This window comes from Sarcophilus harrisii, chromosome 4, assembly GCF_902635505.1.
Source record: "Sarcophilus harrisii chromosome 4, mSarHar1.11, whole genome shotgun sequence".
Lineage (NCBI taxonomy): Eukaryota > Metazoa > Chordata > Mammalia > Dasyuromorphia > Dasyuridae > Sarcophilus > Sarcophilus harrisii.
The window spans coordinates 205128008-205149796 of record NC_045429.1 but is presented as its reverse complement, the minus strand read 5'-3'; the positions used below and the strand labels follow the sequence as shown (position 1 = coordinate 205149796).

At 34.0% G+C, this 21789-nt stretch overlaps 1 long non-coding RNA gene across 1 annotated transcript in view; it reads right to left on the bottom strand.

Annotated features, from left to right (window-relative positions):
* Positions 1 to 9127, bottom strand: part of LOC116423162 — a 154572-nt gene extending 145445 nt beyond the window's left edge. The window contains exons 1-2 of the long non-coding RNA XR_004233642.1: positions 9096 to 9127; positions 5185 to 5269 (exon numbers count right to left, since the gene is read on the bottom strand). This is a non-coding gene — a long non-coding RNA (uncharacterized LOC116423162). The remainder of the gene's footprint in view (positions 1 to 5184; positions 5270 to 9095) is intronic.
* Between the last annotated feature and the right edge of the window lie 12662 nt (positions 9128 to 21789).

Here is a 21789-nt window from a genome sequence, read left to right as displayed (position 1 = left end):
AAACTTTTGATGTATAGGGGTTGTGTTTACCAATGAATTGAATGATTCCCAGAGGATCGTCTACTGCAGGTGTGATTTTTTTTTGAGAGAAAGATGCCTTTTATAATAACTGAGCTATACTGAGAAGGCATCAAAGTTGCTATAGGGGCCAATTAGATCTATTCTGAAAGCTACTGTATGATTTTCCTTCTATCCCCATAAGGCATTAGCAATAATTAGCTTTAGACAACTGTTAATAACCTTGAAGAATAGTTTGTCTATTTATGCATGTCTATATATGTGTCTATGAACATATGTGTATATAGTTTACATCTTCATGCCCTCATTTTAAAAGATCTGTTTCTAATGATTAAAGCATTCATCATTATTTTACTAAGTAGTTAGGGCAAATAGACACGATTCACCCTTATCTCATTTGTTCAATTCTTTGGCATTTTGGAAAGAGAGCCTAAAAAGTCAGTACTCTCCACAGGACAAGTTTGTATTTTTCTGCTGGAGAATTTAGAGCGAACAATAACAGGAATCCCTCTGTATCCAGACTATTGCACTTGTTTTATTTTCTCTCATTGTATATAATAACTTTAAACATTCAAATCAAACATATACATACTTATTTGGGATGAGCTAAAAATTCAAATAATTAACAAACTAGTTAACCATCTCTACCACCCCATCTACCAGGTAATTGCAATAAAAATAATTGCCACTCACTGTCCACTCAAGTTCATATGTAATTAAAGCTATTAGAAAAAAATTTTCAAGTTTCTCATCTCTCAAAAAATTTTTTTTGAGTTAACAATGTCCAAGAGGAAAGAAGGAAAAGTGCTCCTAGGAACCATTTCTTCTCATTTCTATGAAAAGAAATAAATTCTGATGTATTTTTCCCCTTTTTTTTCCAAGAATTAAATAGAAACTGCCCAGGTGCTTAGCTACAATTACTCCCTTAGATCCCTCCAATATAGTAGTACAAATGAGTTTTACTTCAGTTTTAACTTAGAAATTATTGATTGTATTGTTTGTTTGACATTTCACAGTGCATTGCCTCACTTACATAAATGTTCTGTTTATGATGTGATGGAAACTGTCATAAAGTGAGGTAGCATTCCATAAAATCCCAAAGGGAAAACACATTTAGAGATGTTGCAATTCATCCTGGAAGGCTAGTTTCATGGTTACTCTTAACTGAGTTTATTTCATTCATCCTGAAAACACATTTTTCAATAGAAGACCCCGGTTTTAAATTTACATTTTGAAATTTAAAAGTCCATGTTGGTGTATGGCTTAGGAGGATTGGGAGGGGGATAGAGATGGAGAGATATTTTTTCTGCCTTCAGCAAAATAGGAATAATCAATAATCAGCAAATTATCTTGTTGATTAAACTTTACTTTCTTATTAAATCTAATAAGAAAGGTCAGCAGAAACTGGTGTAACCATGATTCAGATATGTGCTCACTTCTCTTTTGTTTCAAAACTATTTCCTTTTTGTTGGAGTATGGTGCTAGAAACGGATACCAGCACAGGTATTCTGCATGCACACAGGATCCCTGCCTTACAACTGAAGGGAAACTATAGAGACAGATATAAGCCTATGTTTCCCCTGCTGAGGCAGTTACACACAGCCAGGCTTTTTGCAAGAACCAGCCTCTGTCTCTTTCTTTTCATACATTTTGTAGGGGCACAAAGAACTCCTTCCCTCCCTTGGCCACAAAGCCCTGCAACCCTGGACCTCCTTTATCAACTGCTCTTTTCTTTCTCAGACTGCTATATATTTTATTTACATATGTATTCATACGTTTGTCAGAGTTACAGAGAGGGCTCACCAGATCCTAAAGCCAGATGCACATCCGCAGAGGAACAGAGCTAACTATTTCACTTGCCATTGTCCTGGGACATGCTAGAAAGTGACTCTAACGTGGCTTTGCTTCCCTGTAACTGTTGCCTCTCCTACTCCTTAGACAGGCTGCAAAGCCTGGATTGCTTACTTTACCTTTGCAGACTGAAGCCTAGTTTGATGCTGAATGATTAAATACTTAGTTGGTGTTAGAAAGACTCCTTGAGAATAGGGACTTGTATATATGAAGCATCCAGTATGGTTTCTTACATGGAGGAGGTGCTTAATAAATGCTGATTAAATGTTAAGTGTGGGTGTTACCAAATTTTAAAGGCTCCCTGAATTAGAAAATAATCTAATTGATTGTCACAGGGATCTTCAAAGAAAAAAAATCAAATTGTTCTAGTGAGCCACACATTTCTGGGAAGGGAAGAGAAGGGAAGGGAAAGGAAAGGATGAGAAAGGAAGGGAAAGAAAAGAAGGGGAGGGGAAGGGAAAGGAAAGTAAGAGAGGGGAGAGGAGGAGAGGGGAGGGAAAGAGAAAGAAGGAAAGGGAAGGGGAGGGAAGGGAAGGAAAAGAAAAGGAAGGGGAGGGGTGGGAAGAGAAAAGGAGGGAATGGGAGAGAAGAGGAGGAGAGGGGAGGAGAGGGGAAGGAGGGGGAGAGAGAGAAAAGAGGGAAAAAAAGGGAAGGGGAGGGAAGGGGAAAGAAGGGAAGGGGAGATGAGGAGAAAGGAGGGGAGGGAGGAGAATGAAAAGAAAAGAGGAAAGGGAGAAAAAATCCAAAAGAGATCTTTAGCTTTGGCACTTTACTATTGGTAGTGGTGGTAATAATGGTTGACTTCACCGTATAGTGTGAACTGCTATTGAAAACACCTCCCACCAATTCAATTGGCAATTTATCAGTAATTAGCCTGGGTTCACTGAAATGAGTGACTTGTCCAACACAATTAGTATGTATTAATGAAAGGATTTGAATCCATGTCTTCCTGACTCCAACCCTCTGTGCATGAAGTCAGACTACCTCTAGAGGTGGCCTTTCAATGTATATGAAAATAGATGTTATTTATTCAATACAAAGTCCTTTTCAATCTATTATCCTTTTGAAGACTAGAAAGCACTCGATATCCATTATCTCATTTGTTCTGTGCAACAGCCCTGTGAGGCAGATGGTTTGTTTTTTAATTGAGATCTGTAAAGTCTTGACTGAAAAACGACTAGCAAACAACAAAAAAAGCTTTTGCTACAGGGAACTCCTAGAAATGAAACTCCCTCTACTAGTGTAGATCTACAACCTTCCTACAATTCAGTCTTAAAGAATTACCGGGGGCATCGAGAGTTTAAGTGATTTTCCAAATTTGCACAATATGTTTGAGGGAAGACTTGAACTTTTTGACTCTAACTCTGGCTTTCACTACAAAAACTAATGAATCTCTATGAAGTAAAATATAAATATTTTCTCTAATTTCTAGAACAGGAAACTAAGGTTTGTCAAGGTAATGTATATTATCCAAGGTAACACAGCTGGGAATTGTGTTAGGTTTTAAACTGAGGCCTGTGAATTTTTCCTTAAACTACTGTTGCCTTACTTATAGATTGAAAACATTCAAGTTTAGTAGGGACAATATAAAGTTAGAGTTGAAAAAACAAGTTTCTTGATTTTTGTAACTCACATCCTCTGGAAAATTCTGTTTCTTAGTTAAAAGCATCCATGCTGTTCCTGAAACCAAAGACTATTTTCTAACATCGAGAAAAATCCCTTTGGCCATTTGTTATTTGCGAGAATGTGTAAAACATACATTTCCCACTCTTTAAAGTTGTGAATTTTTAAAAATCAACTTTTTAAAACTATTTTTGCCCACAGGCAGTATTCTCAGCATTTTTATCCACTAAAAACATGGTTAGTGCCCTCTAGGCTTCCCATACTCTGTGTGTATACACAAAGACATATATTTTATATGTGTGTGCACATAAATGTGTGTATATTTTCAAGTCCTATATAAATATATACAAAGGTCAGTCATTATTATCTACTCATCTATACTGTACTAACTTTCTATAATACCATATACAGAGAAGATGTTCCCTAAATAATTGTTTGTTGATAGAAGAATGGATAGATGGATAAATAGATAAGATAGATAGATAGAGATAGAGATAGATAGATGAATATATATTGAAAATATGTGTGCAAACAGCTAGGTGGTATAGTAATGATAAGTTCTGGATTTGAAATTAGGAAGACCTGAATTCAAATATAGCCTCAGATATTTATTTGTTGTATGATCCTGGACAGATTATTTAATGTTTTCCTGCCTCAGTTTCATTATCTGAAAAATTGGGATCATAATAATATCACCTAACTTACAGGATGGTTTTCTTTACTATGCTATCTAAATTCTAATTAATAATAATATTTTTATTATTACTGTGATATCTCAATAGCTGGAGTGCTGGGTTATATTTAATATGACATTAGACACTTGCAAGATGTGTGACCTTGGGAAAAACACAACTTTTGTTTGCTTCACTATTCTCATCTGTAAAATGGGGATAATAAATATATCCAAATTAGTTATTGTGAAGATCACAGTATCTGGTACATAGTAAATCCTTTATGCATTTTATCTACTCCTGTTATATACAGAAAAATATTCAATATAGGCATATACTATGTATGAATATACAGTATGTGCATATACAATGACATAACATTATTTTCATAATTTTCAGGCTCATTAATATTTTGTTTTTTCAAATTACATTTACAGATTACTTTCAGGGTCTGCTAGATGGTGCAATGGATAGAGCACCAGCCCTGAAGTCAGAAGGATCTGAGTTCAAATCTGTCCTCAGATACTTAACTCTTACTAACTGTGTGACCCTGGGCAAGTCACTTAACCCCAATTGCTTCAGGAAAAATAAACAAACAAACAAACAAAAAAACTAGAAGTACAGATTACTTTCATTCATACTCTCATTTGTTCCTAAGAAATCACTTGTAAGAAAATAAAACAGTTAAATAAAACTAAAAAGTAGAGTAACATCAAAGCACTGTCTATATAATTTTTCAGGTCTATAACACACCCATTTTTCATATCCCTATCTTTTTTAATTAACAGAAATTTAAATTCTCTCTCTCCTATCCCTCGCCTCATTGGAAAAAGAAAAGAAACACAAATTTCTTATAATTACTATGCATAAGCAAGCAAAGAGAATTATCCAACGAATGTACACATAAAGATATATGTTTCAGTCTATATGCAAAAGAGATTAAATAAAGAAAATAAAGTCCTTCACATATAAAATATTTATCATATTTTTAATACAAAAAAATTGGAATATAAAGACTTACCTAACAACTGAGGAAAGGTTGAATGAATCATGGAATACGAATATTTTGGAGTAATATTGTATTGTAAGAAGTAAGGGAATAGATGCTGTCAAAAAAGACATGAAATGATTTATATGAAGTGATACAGCGTAAAGTGAACAAAATTAAAAGAATAAGTTATAACAGTAATATAATGAAAATGAATGTATTTAAGTTCTTTTATAAATTAATGAAAAATAAAATTATAAGAACCAGGAGAATTGTTTGTACAATGACAACATGGTGAAAATAATTTTAAAAGCTGTAAAAACTATGATTAATACAATGCCCCTTTATGATTCTAGAGCACCAATAATGAAATATGCTATATATGTCAGAGAGGTGATAGATATTCATAGACATTTGTGAATTATGTTTTTTTTATTTCATGTTGAATCTACAGCCAACTATTTTAACTTTCTTATGCCCAAACTCTTGATTTTCTTTGTTAATTCAGCAAACAATCATTGAAGAAACCGAACATTGTAGATAGTATAATATTAAGTAAAGTGGAAAGGAAAAAAAAAGAAAATGAGAAAGTTAGAAAGGCAATAACTTCAGGGCGTTTTATTCTCAATTACCTAAGTATAATTCAAGAAATTATGGTTTTTTTTTCCAACCTGTCCTTGGTGCCCCCTTGGAAATCACTGAGTATTGGAAGGGCAAAGTACTATGTGTGAACTTCTATAACTGAACTCTGATCTCTCTTTACAACTTCCTCGATTATATTACCTTTTATAAATTCTCCATTCCAGCCAACTTGGTCTATTAGCTACTCCTCATATTTCACATGTTGCCTCTCATCTCCTGGCAATGCCACATAGTGTTTCTCTATAACTAGAATGTCTTTGCTTCTCCCCACCTCCATGACGAAAACTTGTTTTCTTTCAAGCTTTCAAGGCTCAGCTAGAGTATTATCTCCTTCAGGAATTTCCTTTGCTAATCCTTCTTGTTAAAAACAATCTCTCCTCAAATTTCTCTAGAGCATTTTACCCCCATCATATTATCTATTTTGTATTATAACTCTCTAAGTGCATGTGACACCTCCCTTTCTACTCCTCTCCCCTCATGATAGAAGATCAACCTGCTAAAAGTAGAAGTTGTCTTTTTTTTATTTTTGTTTTTTCAGCACAGACCTCCTGCCTAAGGTAAGGACTTAATAAATGATTTTTCAATGAAAAATTTCACCTCCATAAAATTGAAGATCCAAAAATCATTCCATAAAATGGTCTACTTGGGGATATCTGCATAGCCAAGTTATAACTTACCAGTTTTTTTATTTTATTTATTTTAAACATTAATAGTTTTAAAATTTTGCATTTGGAGACCTCTCCCCCTTTATTTCCCTCTTCTACCCATTGAGAAGGCAAGAAATGTGATCTCATTTATACATGTAAAATCACTCAGAGTCTATTTCCATATTAGCCATATTGGCAAAACAAAAAAAGAAAGAAATGGAAAAAAAAATGCTTCACTGAATATTCAGACCTCACCAATTCTTATTGTGGAAATGGATAGCATTTTTCATTGTAAGCCCTTTGAAATTGTCTTGCATTATTGGATTGATCAGCATACCTAAGTTATTTACAATTCATTATTGTACAGCATTGCTGCTATTGTTGTTCTGATTATACTCACTACTCACTTCACTTTGCATCAGGTCATGTAAGTTTTCCCAGGTTTTTTTTTTTTCCTAAAACTATCTTGTTCATCATTTTTATACTACAATATTATTCCATCACAATCACATACATAACTTGTTTAGCTATTCACCAATTAATAAGCATTCCCTCAATTTTCAATTCTTTACCATGACAAAAAGAGCTGCTCTAAATATTTTTGTACATATCAGTATTTTTACTTTTTCATTTGATCTCTTTGGGACATTAGTAGTGGTATTTCTGGGTCAAAGGGTATGCAAAGATTAACGAGTTAAAAAAAATAAACTTGGGTATCTGGATTAATATTGTGAATGGTTTCAGTTCATGATACAGCTTCTCACAACTCAGGATTTCAAACTGCTTAAAGCTTTATTCATTAGATTTCTGATCTTTCATATAGGCTATTTACATAATAAGCCTCAGGAATCATTGGATTCTCATAAGTAAAAAAAAAAAAAAAAAAAAAAAACAAATTCCAACTGACCATCAACAGAGTGTATCTTATCTTTCTTCGCTGGAAAGATAGTAACTACTTGTAAGTCTGATACTAATATTCATCAGCAAAGAAACTTTGACCTGCTTCACTTATAACCTCAGCAAATTAATTCACCTCTCAGTAGAGAGCCTGCAATAGACTATCATCACCACCACTACTCCAAAGGGCTCTCTACATTGGTACCAGACTTGGTTTCAAGACTTGGTTGTGTTCACTGCAGTTCAGAAATCTGAAGCTCAAGCAATGACCTCAGCTAACTCAGCAGCATGGACTACAGATGTTGACCACCTTGGCCTCTCCTGTGATTAACTTTCAAAGAACTCATAATTATCTGTAATATATTGGAAATATAATAAATGCTGGATGATTGACTATATTATTTGGCAAATTGACATAAATTTCAGAATTTCCCTAAGAAGTACCTTCTTATACCTTTTCTAAGTCTTACTTCCCACATTTGAAAAATGAAGATTATAAAGTTGACACCATTTATTCCACAGATTTTTTTTTAATATCAAGCAAGATCACATATTAAAATGTTTAACTGTTGAGTGAAATATGCAGTAGGTGCCACTTAGTGAATTTATACTGATTTTTCTGAAATTGTTTTTTTATTTGAAGTTATACTATATGAAGTCATAATTTTAAAATTATTATATACAGATGTATCAATTGGTAAATGGTCAAAGGATATGAACAATGTTTTCAGATGAAGACATTAAAGCCATTTCTAGTCATATGAAAAAATACTCTAAATCACTATTAACTAGAGAAATGAAAATTGAATAAAAGTCTGAAGTAACCACTAGATACCTATCAGATTGGCTAAGATGTCATGAAAAGATAATGATTAATGTTGGAAGGGATGGGGGAAAACTGAGACACTAATACATTGTTTATGGAGTTGTGCGCTGATCCAATTATTCTGCAGAGCAATTTGAAACTATGCCCAAAGGGCTAAAAAGTTGGGCATATCTTTTGATCCAGCAGTGTGTCTACTGGGTCTGTACCACAAAGAGATCAAACAAAGGGGGGAAAGTACCCACGTATGCAAAAAACCTTTGTAGCAGCCCTTTTGTAGTATCAAGGAACTGGAAATTGAATGAATGCCCATCAGTTGGAAAATGGCTGAAAATGGAAACTGTTATGTGAATGGAATAGAGTATTATTGTTCTAATGATGAACTGATTTCAGAAAAGCCTGGAAAGACTGACATGAACTGATACTGAAACAAGCAAGCAAAACCAAGAAAACATTATACACAGTAGCAACAAGATTATGTGTTGATCAACTATGACAGATTTAGCTCTTCTCATTAATTTGGTGATCCAAGACAATTCCAATAGACTTGGGTTAGAAAATCTTATCTGCAACCAGAAAGAAAAATATGGAGATTGAATGTGGATTGAAGTATACTATTTTCACCATTTTTGTTTGCTTTTTTCTTTCTCATGTTTTTTTCCCTTTTGTACTGATTTTTTAATAATAACTTTTTATTTTCAAAATATATGCAAAGATAGTTTTCAATATTCAAAACCCTGCACTCCAAACTTTTTCTCCTTCCCTTCCCTCTAGCCACTCCCCCATTCATCAATCAATCCAATATATGTTAAACATGTGCAATTCTTCTATACATATTCATCATGTTGCAAAAGATAAATCAGATCAAAAATGGAAAAAAATGAAAAAGAAAACAAAAAGCGAGCAAAAAACAACAAAAAAGGTGAAAACACTACCTTTTGATCCACATTTAGTCCTCATAGTCCTTCTTCTGGATGCAGATGGCTCTCTCCATTACAAGTCCAAGAGAATTGGCCTGAATCATCGCATTGCTGATAAGAGCCAAATCCATCAGAGTTGATCCTCACATATTCTTGTTGTTGTTGTATACAATTTTCTCTTGGTTCTGCTCACTCCACTTTGCATCAGTTCATGTAAATTCATGAGCATTCATGTAAGTCTTTCTGAACTCATCCTGCTGATTGTTTTCTATAGAACAATAATATTCCACAACATTCATATATCATAATCTATTCAGCCATTTTCCAGCTGATGGACATCCATTCAATTTCCAATTTCTTGCCACTACAAAAAGGGTTTCTTTTTGTCCCTATTTTTTCATTGACAATGTGATTAATATGGAAATGTGTTTAAAATCAGTGTACATGTATAACCTATATCAGATTGCTTGCTGTCTTTGGGAGGAGGCGATAAAGGAGAGAGAGAGAAAAACTTTGTAAGTCAAAGTCTTATAAAAATGAATGTTGAAAATTATCTTTACATGTAATTAGAAAAATTAAATTACCATATAAAACATGGTAATTAATTCTAGCTCAGTGAAAATATGCAGTCCAAATTCAAATAATCTGATTATTTCATTGGATTAATTATGTAATTGGAACCTAACTGTAAATGGTAAACTGAAAGAATTAATTCACTTTATTGTTGTTTAGACATTTCATTTATGTCTGACTGACTCTATTTGGAGTTTTCTTGGCAATGATACTGAAGTGGCTTGCTACTTCCTTCTCCTGTTCATTTTACAGATGAGGAAACTGAGGCAAACAGAATTAAGTGACTTGCCCAGTCACACAGCCAGTAAATTTCTGGTCAAATTTAAACTCAGGTCGTCCAGATTGTAGCCCTAATGTTCTTTTCACTGTGCCACCTAGTTGCCCTGCATCTACAACTTTTAAAATTCAGCTCTTGAAAATTAAAATAAAGAAACATTCAAAATTATGCTTCTTTTTCCTATTCTTTTTTACTTAATGTAAGTAAATGACAGATGAGTTTTTGGCATTTTTAATAGATCAACCTTTATCTCAACCATATCCTTCTCAAAAGACTTCCTTTTTCAAGTGCTCTTCAATGATTTGGCCTTATAAACTTAGAAGAAGATGTTTTCCTGGGTGTGTGGGGAAAGTATACTTGTTTAAGCTATTCTAAATTTGTCATTCTGAAACATTTTGCTTTGAATTGACATAATGTTTACTTCACACTTATAACTCTAATTCCTGGCTTAATCTATTTGGAATTATTAGAATATCTTAAGAAATATCTCCAATTCTGTATTTCCTATAACTTAGAATTAGGTCAACAAATCTTACTCAATATTTTTCATGTGAAAAAAAAATATTTTTGCCTTTATAAGAAAGCAAAAGCAACATCTTTTCTTCCCCTAAGTCATTCTGGGAAAGTTGCTTCCAATAAAAAGGCAAGAGTCATAGCTATGTTTCAACTTCTACCCTACCAATTATTAATATAGGTTATATGCATACTCAAATGTACATCTCATCAATCAGATTCTAAGATGATAGTCCAAAGGAGAGTAGCAAAAAGCTACTAAACAAATGGAAAAGATCTGGGAAAAGAATTGAAGTTGTTGAGCCTGAAAAGGAGAAGCCTGGAAGGCACTGGATAGTTTGTGATAAGGAAATAGGGATTCATTGTTCATTCCCAGAGAGCAAAAGAAAAGAGAGCTGGAGAAAATGAACTTAAGATGATAGAAGAAAGAGTTGGAAGGAAAGATTTTTTTTTTAATTCATGGTGATGGAATAGTGAAACAAGACACTAAGGAAGGTTATAGAAAATAAAATTGGCCACCACCTCTTTTGCAATATTAGGTACTGAACTGTATTATAGTAGGCAAAATAGATGGAAATACATGTAATGGAAATCTCAATGATAAAAACTCCTTCTCTGGAATTTAACATTTAAATGTACAGGTGTTATGATGTATGCTGCTACCAATCTTTTTACTTTATTTGCTTTGTGTAAAGTGCAGGAACTTTGGAGAAATATACTTAAGGCTCAGTATGATTGATTTAGTCCTACAACAAGGTGTTAACTCAGTGGAATTGATAAGACAATGGTTATCTAGTTTTACATGTACTTAGTACTTAAATAGTTCTACAAGACTGACACCTATTCTACAAGATTGACACCTACAATGATGTAATTATAATAGAGTATATAAGAGCCAACAAGGACTGGACAAGAGACATTCCATCTACATCAGCCTCTTGGTAACTCTCCTGCATTTCCTCCACAGAGACCAAGGCCCATCTAGAGGGCCTCCAGAAATCTAGCCAGGCCACAGGTGAAGGAGACAGACTGTAAAGGAGACAATAAAGATTTTTGTACTTTATCCCTAACTATTCTCATGGTGATTACTCTGCTGAAACAAAGGCTGGTCCCAAGACCTTCAAAAAGCTGATCAGAACATTATAGCTTTGCACATAGCTAGATGGCATGTGGCAACAAAGCTTCAAAGTTCACCACATTCTGTTATCTGTCTTGATTTAGCAGAATGTAAGTTCCTTGAAGGGAGGAAGTGTTTCTTTTATTTTTCTTTATATATTTGATATCTATCCCAATACCTTTCACATAGTTGGCAATTGCCCAATGTGGAGTTTGGTCACTTTTCTCAAGCACCATACTGCTAGAGCAGTATATAGGTTGAACAGATAACAAAATAGGATTCTATATAGATAATCAAAAATCTTTTTTTGAATACTAACTTACCTTGCTTCCTGGACTGACATTTAACATTAGATTGACAGACTTGTGGCAAGTCAGAATATACTACCACTCCAAAATCTTTTGACATATGAAGGTTGAGGGCAATCTTGATAAAGAAAAGAAAATATAAGAGGTAACCTGAATAAAGGAGGAACAACCTCACCACTTGGTTTGGTGGGAATGATGGAATTCATGGGCTAATTACACACACACACACACACACGCGCACACGCGCGCATTTATGTATGTGTGTCTGTATACTTAGGTACATATGTTAATAACATGGATACATTCATAGAAATATATATTTATATATGTATACATAGACACACATATAAAAGATCTCAAAGTAACAACTGAATAGCATCTTCTTCCTCACTATTTGCCTGCATTATTGTACTGTTCAGACACTGGCAATATACCTACTCCTTCCTCCGCCTATCCTTTGAAACTATGAAAAGTAAGCAGTGACATAGGTTCACTCCTCTTACTTATATGTTGAATGACTCAAATCTTTTGGGACCTTCAGGTCACTAGTCAATCATTTTTTTTTTTATCAATAAGCCCCTACTATGTGGACCCCAGAATATAAAGACAAAAATAAAACAGCTCCTGCCTTCAAAGGGTTTATATTCTTTTGGCAAAAAATTACATGTATACCACACCCACACTCACATACCTATCAACCATATATATGTTTGTATCTGTATATACATTTAAATATACACATATACATATATACATGTATTGTTGATACACACAAATGTAAAAATAAATGCACATGTGTATGCATATATGCTACATACATATATACACATATAAAATTAGGTAGAAAGCCCCTTTCAAATCTTAAAGGGTACTTGTGAATATTCATTGTGTTTCATCTACTTCTCAGCAACAGCAGAAAGATACCAATTTGGGTAAGTCATTTATTAAGCACCTTTGCAGGACTGCAAAATTTGTGTTCCTTACCATTTTGTTCCATATAAATACATGCATGCATATATGTATATATATATACATATATATATATATATATGTGCATGTGTATATGTGTGTATATACATATATATAGTATGTGTATATACATATATATGTGCATGTATGTATGTATACTCTATAATCTCATACACATCTACCTTTGTATAAATGTTCAGAGCTCTTCAATAGAACTAAAGAACTTTTTTTTGGTGCTGATTTGAAAGAGCTTTTCAGAGAACTAAAATTATAATGTAATACAAGTCTCCAGGCTCCTTGTTCCCACTCTAATAGAGCTACATCAATTCTATGGGGAGCAAAGTGGGGGGAGGTAGGAAACCAAGAGAATAGTAAGGAGCACAAATTTAGCAGTCCTTAACAAATACCAGGTGTTTAATAAATGTCAGTTGTATGGCTTACCCAAACTGGCACCTCTCTGCTGCTGCTGAGAAATATATCAGACACCAATGAATATTTTATACCACAAGTTCCTTCTGAGGGCAAGGACCATGCTTGCCTGATTTTTCCCAGCATCTCAACACACTTGTATGATCAAGACATTTCAGTGATGAAACACACACTGAGTGACTCTTTTATAATCTTGATGTCAAAGGACAAGATCAATAAAAGCTCATATTTACATAGTGATATATAGAGACCAAAGCACTTTACAAACATTGTTTCATTGATCGCCACAATAGATCTGTGAGGTATGTGGTGAGAATATTATGACCACCATTTTACAATAAAGAAAACTGAAGAACCATAATTATGATCATCCTGTAAATGGCAGTTTCAGGGCTTGAATTTTCATTTTATAATTCCAAGGGCAGGATTTATCATTTCATTATGCAGCCCCTCTATCAGCTTTTGTATTCTTGATAATAATAATAGAGATTATGAGGGGTATGTAAGTAAACATTTAACAACCAACTTTCCAAGAAAAAAATGTATGTCTGATATACTTTTAAACTTAATCAGCATTATTAACATTTTTCCATCATTTGACCAAATCTAGATGATCAACAAAATAACAAATTAAATTCTGATTTGTAGCATTTGCTGATTTTTGAGGTGTAAATATTCACACTGAAAATTTAACAATCTGCTCTTTTGAGTCAGTTTGAGCTGGCTCTGGTGCACTCTTGGCTGATAACCAACATTTATATAACACCTAAATACTCTTCTCTAAGCAATCCTATGAAGTGAGTGGTATTTTTTTTTCAGTTCTTACTTTTTAGGAAGCAGGAGGTGAGAAGTACATGTGAAAGGAGTAGTAGATAGAGAGAATCTCAGAAAAAGGACAACCTGGGCTGTAGTCCTATCACTGTCACAAACTAGCTGCATGAAGCTTGTCAAGTAATTTACCCTAAGGAAACTATGTGAGGCAATTCTTGAAAAATATAAATTGAAAAAAAAAAGTTTGGGGACTGATCTATATTGGTAGAGGAAGTTCCTCTGTACCAGTGAAATCACAGACAGACTTGGTCTGCACTGTGAATTTGATCCACAGTACTTTGAAATGCTTAGAACAATGAGCTGTTTTCTAGCAGGTCTTTTGATGAATATTTCTAGAATCTGCAGCTTCAGAAATGTAGGTACTCTACTCATTGCTGTATAAAATAGCCCTCCTGAAACCTAGGGGATAATGTTCCAATGTGGTCATGGCCAAAAACATTACTATTCTGCAGCTAACTTGAGTATGAATCTCTTTAAACTTACAACAATCTTTAGACTTAATCTTTCAGACTTTTAGTGCGTAACCCATCAAAAAGTTCATTCTCTAAAACAAGGAGATTTTAATCTTTCTTGCATTGTGGTCCCCTTTTACAGTATGGTAAAAACCTAATGGGCTTTTATCAGAGTAACTTTTTTAAACACATAAAATAAGATAAATAGAATAACAAAGAAACTAATCATATTGATTGGTAGCTCAGTAGATTGAATGCTAGACCTAGATTCAGAAAGATTTCATTTCAAATCCAGTTTCAGTCACCAACTAACTTTATATCTTGGGCAAATCATTTTGCATTATGTTGCTTATCTGTAAAATGGGGAAATTTTAACCTACTTCCCAGGGTTTTTTTTTTTACAAGGATCAAGTAAGATAATAATTGTAAATTGTTTAGGATAGTACCTGGAACAGAATAAGCATTATATAAATGTTGGGTTTTTATCATTAAAAAAAAAGTTTATGAACCTCAAGTAAAGATATCTGCTCTAAATATTTTAAGTTTGGCAGAATTTGCCAGAACATGATCTCCTCTCATATAGCTTTCAAGTGCCAAAATTATGAAAAAGAGTAGAACTTTAGTGGAGGAACTTGTCTATCTTTAAAATAAAAATGTAGAAGTGGAACTATGGGTCCAAAGTTCCTTTTTCTTTGTTCTCCAGCAGAACTACCTCTAATAAAACAAAATATAATCTCTCTTATTTAAGATTACAAATTATAGATGTTTTTTCTACTTTCACCATGGTAAATCATCCAATAAACATTTATAAAGCACCTACTATGTGCCAGGCATTGTGCTAAGAGCCAGAGACAAAAAAAGATAAAAGACAGTTTCCTCAAAGTGCCCTCAAAGAATTTACAATCTAATAAGGGAGAGAACATGGAAACAAATACATACAAAGGAAGCTATATGCAGGATGAATGTGAAATAATTAACATAGAGAAGGCACTAGAGTTAAGAGTTAAGGAAGGCTTCCTATAGAATGTAAGATTTTAGTTGGGACTTAAAGGAAGCTAATGATAATAGTAGACAGAAAGGTTTTCAAGCATGAGAGAAAGGAAGAAAAATATCTAGAGCTAAGAAATAAAGTGTCTATAGAAAGGCCAGGAAACCATTGTAATTGCATCAAAGAATATGTATTAGAGAGCAAGATTTAAGGAGATGGAAAGAGAGAAAGAAGCTTGGTTATGGAAGACTTTGAATGTCAAATAGAGAGGTTTGTTTTTGTTTTTGTTTTTTATTTTATCTTGGAGGCAATGGGAAATTACTGGAATTTAATGAGTAGAGGATAACATGATTAGATACGTCATTTTAGTGACTGAATGGAAGCTGGATTGGAGCAAGGAAAGACTTAGGGCAGGAAAATCTTTCAATAGGCTATTACAATAATTCTAATGTGAGGTGATGAAGGCGTGCACTAGAATGATGGCAGTATCAGAGGAAAGAGGAAAGTACATGTACAAGAGATCTTGGAAGGTAAAATCATCATGCATTGGCATTAGACTGAAAATGGGAGAGGGGGTGCGAAATAGTGAGAAATTGAGGATGATGTCTGTTTGTAAGTCTGAAGGATTTGGAAGATAGTGTTGCCCTCTACAGTAATAAGTAAGTATGAAAGGAGGATAATTTAGGGAAAAAGATGAGTAAATCTCAATTGAGTACAATATCCTCCTTGGAATCATTTTTTCTTTTTGTTAATATAATACAGAGTCCTTCAGCCTCCCATGATGGACTGTTCTAGGTGATCCCCTAGAACTGCGAATTCTTGAACCTACATCTCTGTTTCTGAAATCTGTCCTTAAGAGAAAGGTAAACTTAGATAAATTATTTTAAAATAACACCTTGAATTTATTAGTGAAGTTGAATCTCCAAAAGTATTGTGTGTTACTTTTTATGATTAAATAACCCCCTCTTTTCTTTTGATAACCTGATTTTGGGCACTTTGTCTAAATGCCATGCACTCTACTGAGTGTGTCAGGGTAAATAGGTTGATTTGAAATTTCATGCCATACTTACATGTCGCTCACATCCTCCTGTTGAACTAAATTGCTATTTTTCCCTCATTTCCTGGATAGATTGCATTTGGTCTATGGGTAAACACAGAGTAGCTGCCCCCTCTTCCCAAGCTTTATAATGAGAAGATGCCATCTGATCAGGTGCATGTACTCTGCTGTCATTTGCAGCCTGACCTATGGGTCAGGGGTGATTGGAGCAAGCTCAGGGATGCATACAAATCACATCCTCTTGTCTGTCTGTTTTGTTGACTGGTTCTCCTCAGGGTCATGGCTATCTTAAGTAGCAGCCTGAAGGATAAAGTGTGCCCTGTCTGAGCTGTAAAACTTTGACTTTGGACCAATTGTATCTGACATACAGCAGCATGAGGTTTGGTTTAGCCTTTGGATTCAGGACAAATCACTGGCTATCAATAGCTGATAGTGACATGTAGTTTACTGAATGTCTCCTTTCTCTGACAGCTATACATGGGGAAGAGAAGAAACGAATGTGTTTTTAAGTTTGGAAGGTTTGCTTCAAATTTTAGGTCACAAATATTTTCTTAAGAAGTAAGCCCAACTGCTAAATTATAGTTAGAAAGGAACAATCTTCAGTGACTGTGATTTTATATTTAATTCAATTCAAGCTTTATTAAGCATCTACCATATCCCAGCACTGTGTGAAGTGCTGAGTATACAAACACAAAAATTAAACACTACCTGCCTTCAAGGAACTGACATTCTCCTGAAGAAGAACATGTACAAAAGCAAACAAATAAAAAATAATTACAGAAAAATTCGGATGAGCACTTATAACTCAGGAAATTGAAAAAAAAATCCTCTTGTAGGAGGTGACATTTTTGTTGAGCCTTAAAAGGAGCCATGGTTTTAAAGATGCTGATATGAGGAGGAAGAGCACTCCAGGCATGAGAAACAAACTGTACAAAACCTTAGAGATGGGAAAAGGAATGGCATGTACAAGGAACAGCAAAAGGGGGTTATTTAGCTAGAACACGGAGTATCTGAGAGAGAAGTACTGCATAATTATCTTGGAAAGATAAGTTGTAGCCAGATTGTAAAAAGCTTCAAATTACAAACCAAAAAGTTCCTATTTTATTCTAAAGGGAAAAAAAATGACATTCTTTGCATATGTTAAGGAGTAGAGGAATGGAAGGAGGGAAAATGAAAAAGAGATATTATTGTTGTTGTTGTTGTTGTTGCTATAATTAACTAGCATTTATATCTTGCTTTCAAGTTCACAAGGCATTTTATATAATTGATAATTTGATAACTTTATAATCTGATAATTCAACAGAGTATAAGTGATAACAATCATTCAAAAAAGGGAATAATTTGCATGTTTCTGCAGGAAGACGCTATAGCTATTAAATTAATGTAATATATGTGAAAAGGGTGATATCAAGGGCTCTCTCTGTGGATTATCTGTGATACCTCATCATTCAATTATCCTTGTTAACCCTACAAAACATTTCCCAGGGATATCATTTGGTCATATGATCCTTTAACAGTGTTACCTTTCTAGTCAGTTTATCTAGTATCATGGTAGTGACAAGTTAAATTTTAAAACTTATATCTGAGATCTCACAAATATACATTCCATAGACATTGTTGAAGAATGTAGCACTGAGCAAGAGAATTGTATAAATATATTTATACATATTGGATTTAACATAAATTTTAACATGTTTAACATATATTGGATTACTTGTCATCTAGGGGAGGAGGTGGAGAGGAGAAAAAATCTGAAACAAGGCTATGCAAGGGTCATTGTTGTCAAATTATCCAAGCATATGTTTTGAAAATGAAAAGTTTTAAAAATTAAAAAAAAAGAAAATAGCACTGAACATAAAAATATATTTATTTGGTTCCAACTAGCCAACTAAGAAATCTTCAAGCATTTATTGAGCACTATGTGCCAAGCATTATGTAAGCACTGAGGACGTATACATGTATATACACACACACACACACACACACACACACACATATACATATATACATATTATGTATGCATACATATATGTGTATATATGTGTTCATATACCTTTATGTGTGTATATGCGCATGTATTATACACACACACACACACAATCTATCCACTGAGCCACCTACCTGAATCAGATGGCTCAGTGGATAGAGTTGCCAGGCCTAGAATAAAGAAAACTCATCTTCCGAAGTTCAAATCCAACCTCAAACATTTACTAGCTATGTGGCAAATCACTTAACTTGTTTACTTCAATTTCCTCAAATATAAAATGAGCTCCAGTGTCTTTGCAAAGAAAATCCAAAACGGAATCACAAAAAAGTCAGACATAACTGAAACTGCAAACAATAGCATGTTCCTGCTTCCTAGACAAGGTCAGCCTCTCTTTATCAAACTAGAACATCTTCTTAGGGCAGTTAGGTGGTGTAGTGAATAGTGTTGAACCTACAGTCAGAAAGACTCATCTTCCTGAATTCAAATCTGGCCTCAGACATTTATTAACAATGTGATCCTGGGCAAATCATTTAATCTTGTTTGCCTCAGTTTTCTCATCTATAAAATGAGCTACAGAAAGAAGTGACAAACCACTCCAGTATCTTTGACAAGAAAATCCCAACTGGGGTCACTAAAAATCATCCATGACTGAAACAAGTGAACAACAACAACATGTGATCTTTACAGAATAGATGAAAAGTAATCTTAGAAGAGAAGGTTCCCGTAGCTGGGAAGAATAAGAAAAAGCTCCTAGAGAACGAGATATTTGAGCTGAGTAGTTAAGACAGCCCAGGATGCTTTCAAACAAGCTCTACTTTGGAGTCTGACATCTATTTACCAATGCTCCATGTCTTCTAGTTTTCAAATGCTTACCTTTTAAGTGAGCTGTTCTAAATCTGTCTTTGTGTGATGCTATCATAACTTTAAAAAAATAATGTACTGCATGTAAGGATAGACTTTATAACAAATGAAAGGGTATTTATGAGATGAAATACTTGGGTAGTTTCTATTAACAACGGGTCTGTTGAAAATGATGTCTTTTGTCAAAATTTTATCCCTGCAGTTTTATCAGTTCCAGTAGCACAGCACTACTAAAAAGAACTTTTACCAAGTTGTCTGAATGATAATGAGGAATGTTTCATTCCTTCATAATGATATCGTCAAAAAGCAAGAGTGAGAAAGAACCAAGAAAGCACTCTAGTACAGGAAGATCTAACATGCCAGGTTCAAGAGCTGCTACATTATACCTTTCAGCTTATGTACTTAAAGGACTTCAGTTCCACTCAGATGAAAGGATTCTTTGCCTAAACTTTAGAGGGGGAGTAAAGTACATGGTGCAAATGCCCTGAAGTTGGGAAGATCTGAGTTCAAATCCAGCTATGTGACTCTGGGCAGGTCGATTAACCTCAGTTATTAAGTTACTGAGGTTACTTACAAGAAAAAAATCGCTTTTATTATGGAAAGAGTAGTATATTTGGTATCATGAGACCTGCTTTTTAGTTTAGGCTCTGGTATTTATTAGCTTCTCTAGGGGGAAGTAGAGCAACGATGTTGCACAGCAGAGAAAGTGCCAAGCTGGAGTCGGGAAAAGTCATCATTTGGGGTTCAAATCTGGCTTCAGGGAGTTACTAGTTGTGTGATCTTGGGCAAGTCATTTAACTCTATTTGCCTCAATTTCTTCATCTGTAAAATTAACTGGAGAAGGAAATGGTGAACCACTCCAGTATCTTTGCCAAGAAAACCCTAAATGATATCACAAAGAGTTGAATACAACTGAAAGAAAAGAAGTGACTAAAGCCTGGAAAACTTAAGTTCATTTACTAGATATGTGATCCTAAGCAAGTAATTTAACCCCTTTTTGTCTTAATTTCTTCATCTCTCAAATGGGAAAAATAATAGCACCTGCTTCTCAGGTTTGTCATTAGAGCAAGATAAGATAATATTTGAAAAGTACTTAGACCAATTCCTGCTACATAGCAGATACTTAATAAATGTTTATTTCCTTCCTTACTTTTTACTTACATAAACTCTATTTTCATTATCTATAAAATAGGGATACTGATACTTGCATTATCAACCTCACAGAATTGTTGAAAGGAAGTCACTTAGTAAAATTAAAACATTATGTAAATGTCACATAGTTATTATCATTAAGCTATTAATTAATAATATTAATAATTATTGTTAATAACAATTTGTAAGTAGGAGGAAAACTTTAAAAAAGATTAACTAAAAGTTGTATCAATTGGAAGAAGACAGAGGTTCTCAAATGTTCTCTGCATTAAAAATCATAGAAAACTTATTTTTGCAATCATTAGCTGCAACACAGCTAAGTGTCAAGTGGGAAATATATTTGGATTTATAGTCTAAGGCAGGGGTCTTCAAACTTTTTAAATAGGGGGCCAGTTCACTGTCCCTCAGACTGTTGGAGGGCCAGACTATAGTAATAAAAAAAACTTTGTTTTGTAGGCCTTTAAATAAAGAAACTTCATAGCCCTGGGTGAGGGGGATCATGGTCCTCAGCTACCACATCTGGCCCGAGGGCCATAGTTTGAGGACCTCTGATCTAAGGTCTAAATTTAAATCTAAACTCAGATATTTACTTTCAGTTTGACTCTGGACCAGTCACTTAAATATACTTAAATTTCCAGTGTGCAAAATGAATACATAATTGCACCAACCTTTCAGAGTTGTTGTAAGGATTAGTGAGACATTTATAAAGCACTTTACAAACCTTTAAAAGTGTCATATAAATATTAGTCATTGTTTGATACTGTAGTTTTACACTAATTTTAGTCATAACCAACTCTTCTTGATGCCATTTGTGATTTTCTTGGCAAAAAAAATATATTGGAGTGGCTTGCCATTTCCTTCTAGTGCTCATTTTTTTCAGTTGTGGAAACTGAGGCAAATAGGATTAAGTAAATTGTCCAGAGTTAAACAACCAGTAAAAGTCTGATATCAGATTTAAACTCAGAGTTTCCTGCTTCCAGGCCCAGTAGTCTATCCATTGGGCCAACTAGCTACCCTATTTATTAGCTATTATTAGTGCTGTTATCATCTTGATCCTTCCAGAATATACTGTCTTCTTTATGGCAAGGAATACTACCATGGTATGGGAAAAAATTAAGAATAACTGTCATATTTGCAAAAATAACAAATTACCACTGTCATCTTATATTATACAAAAATGACAATAATTTATTAT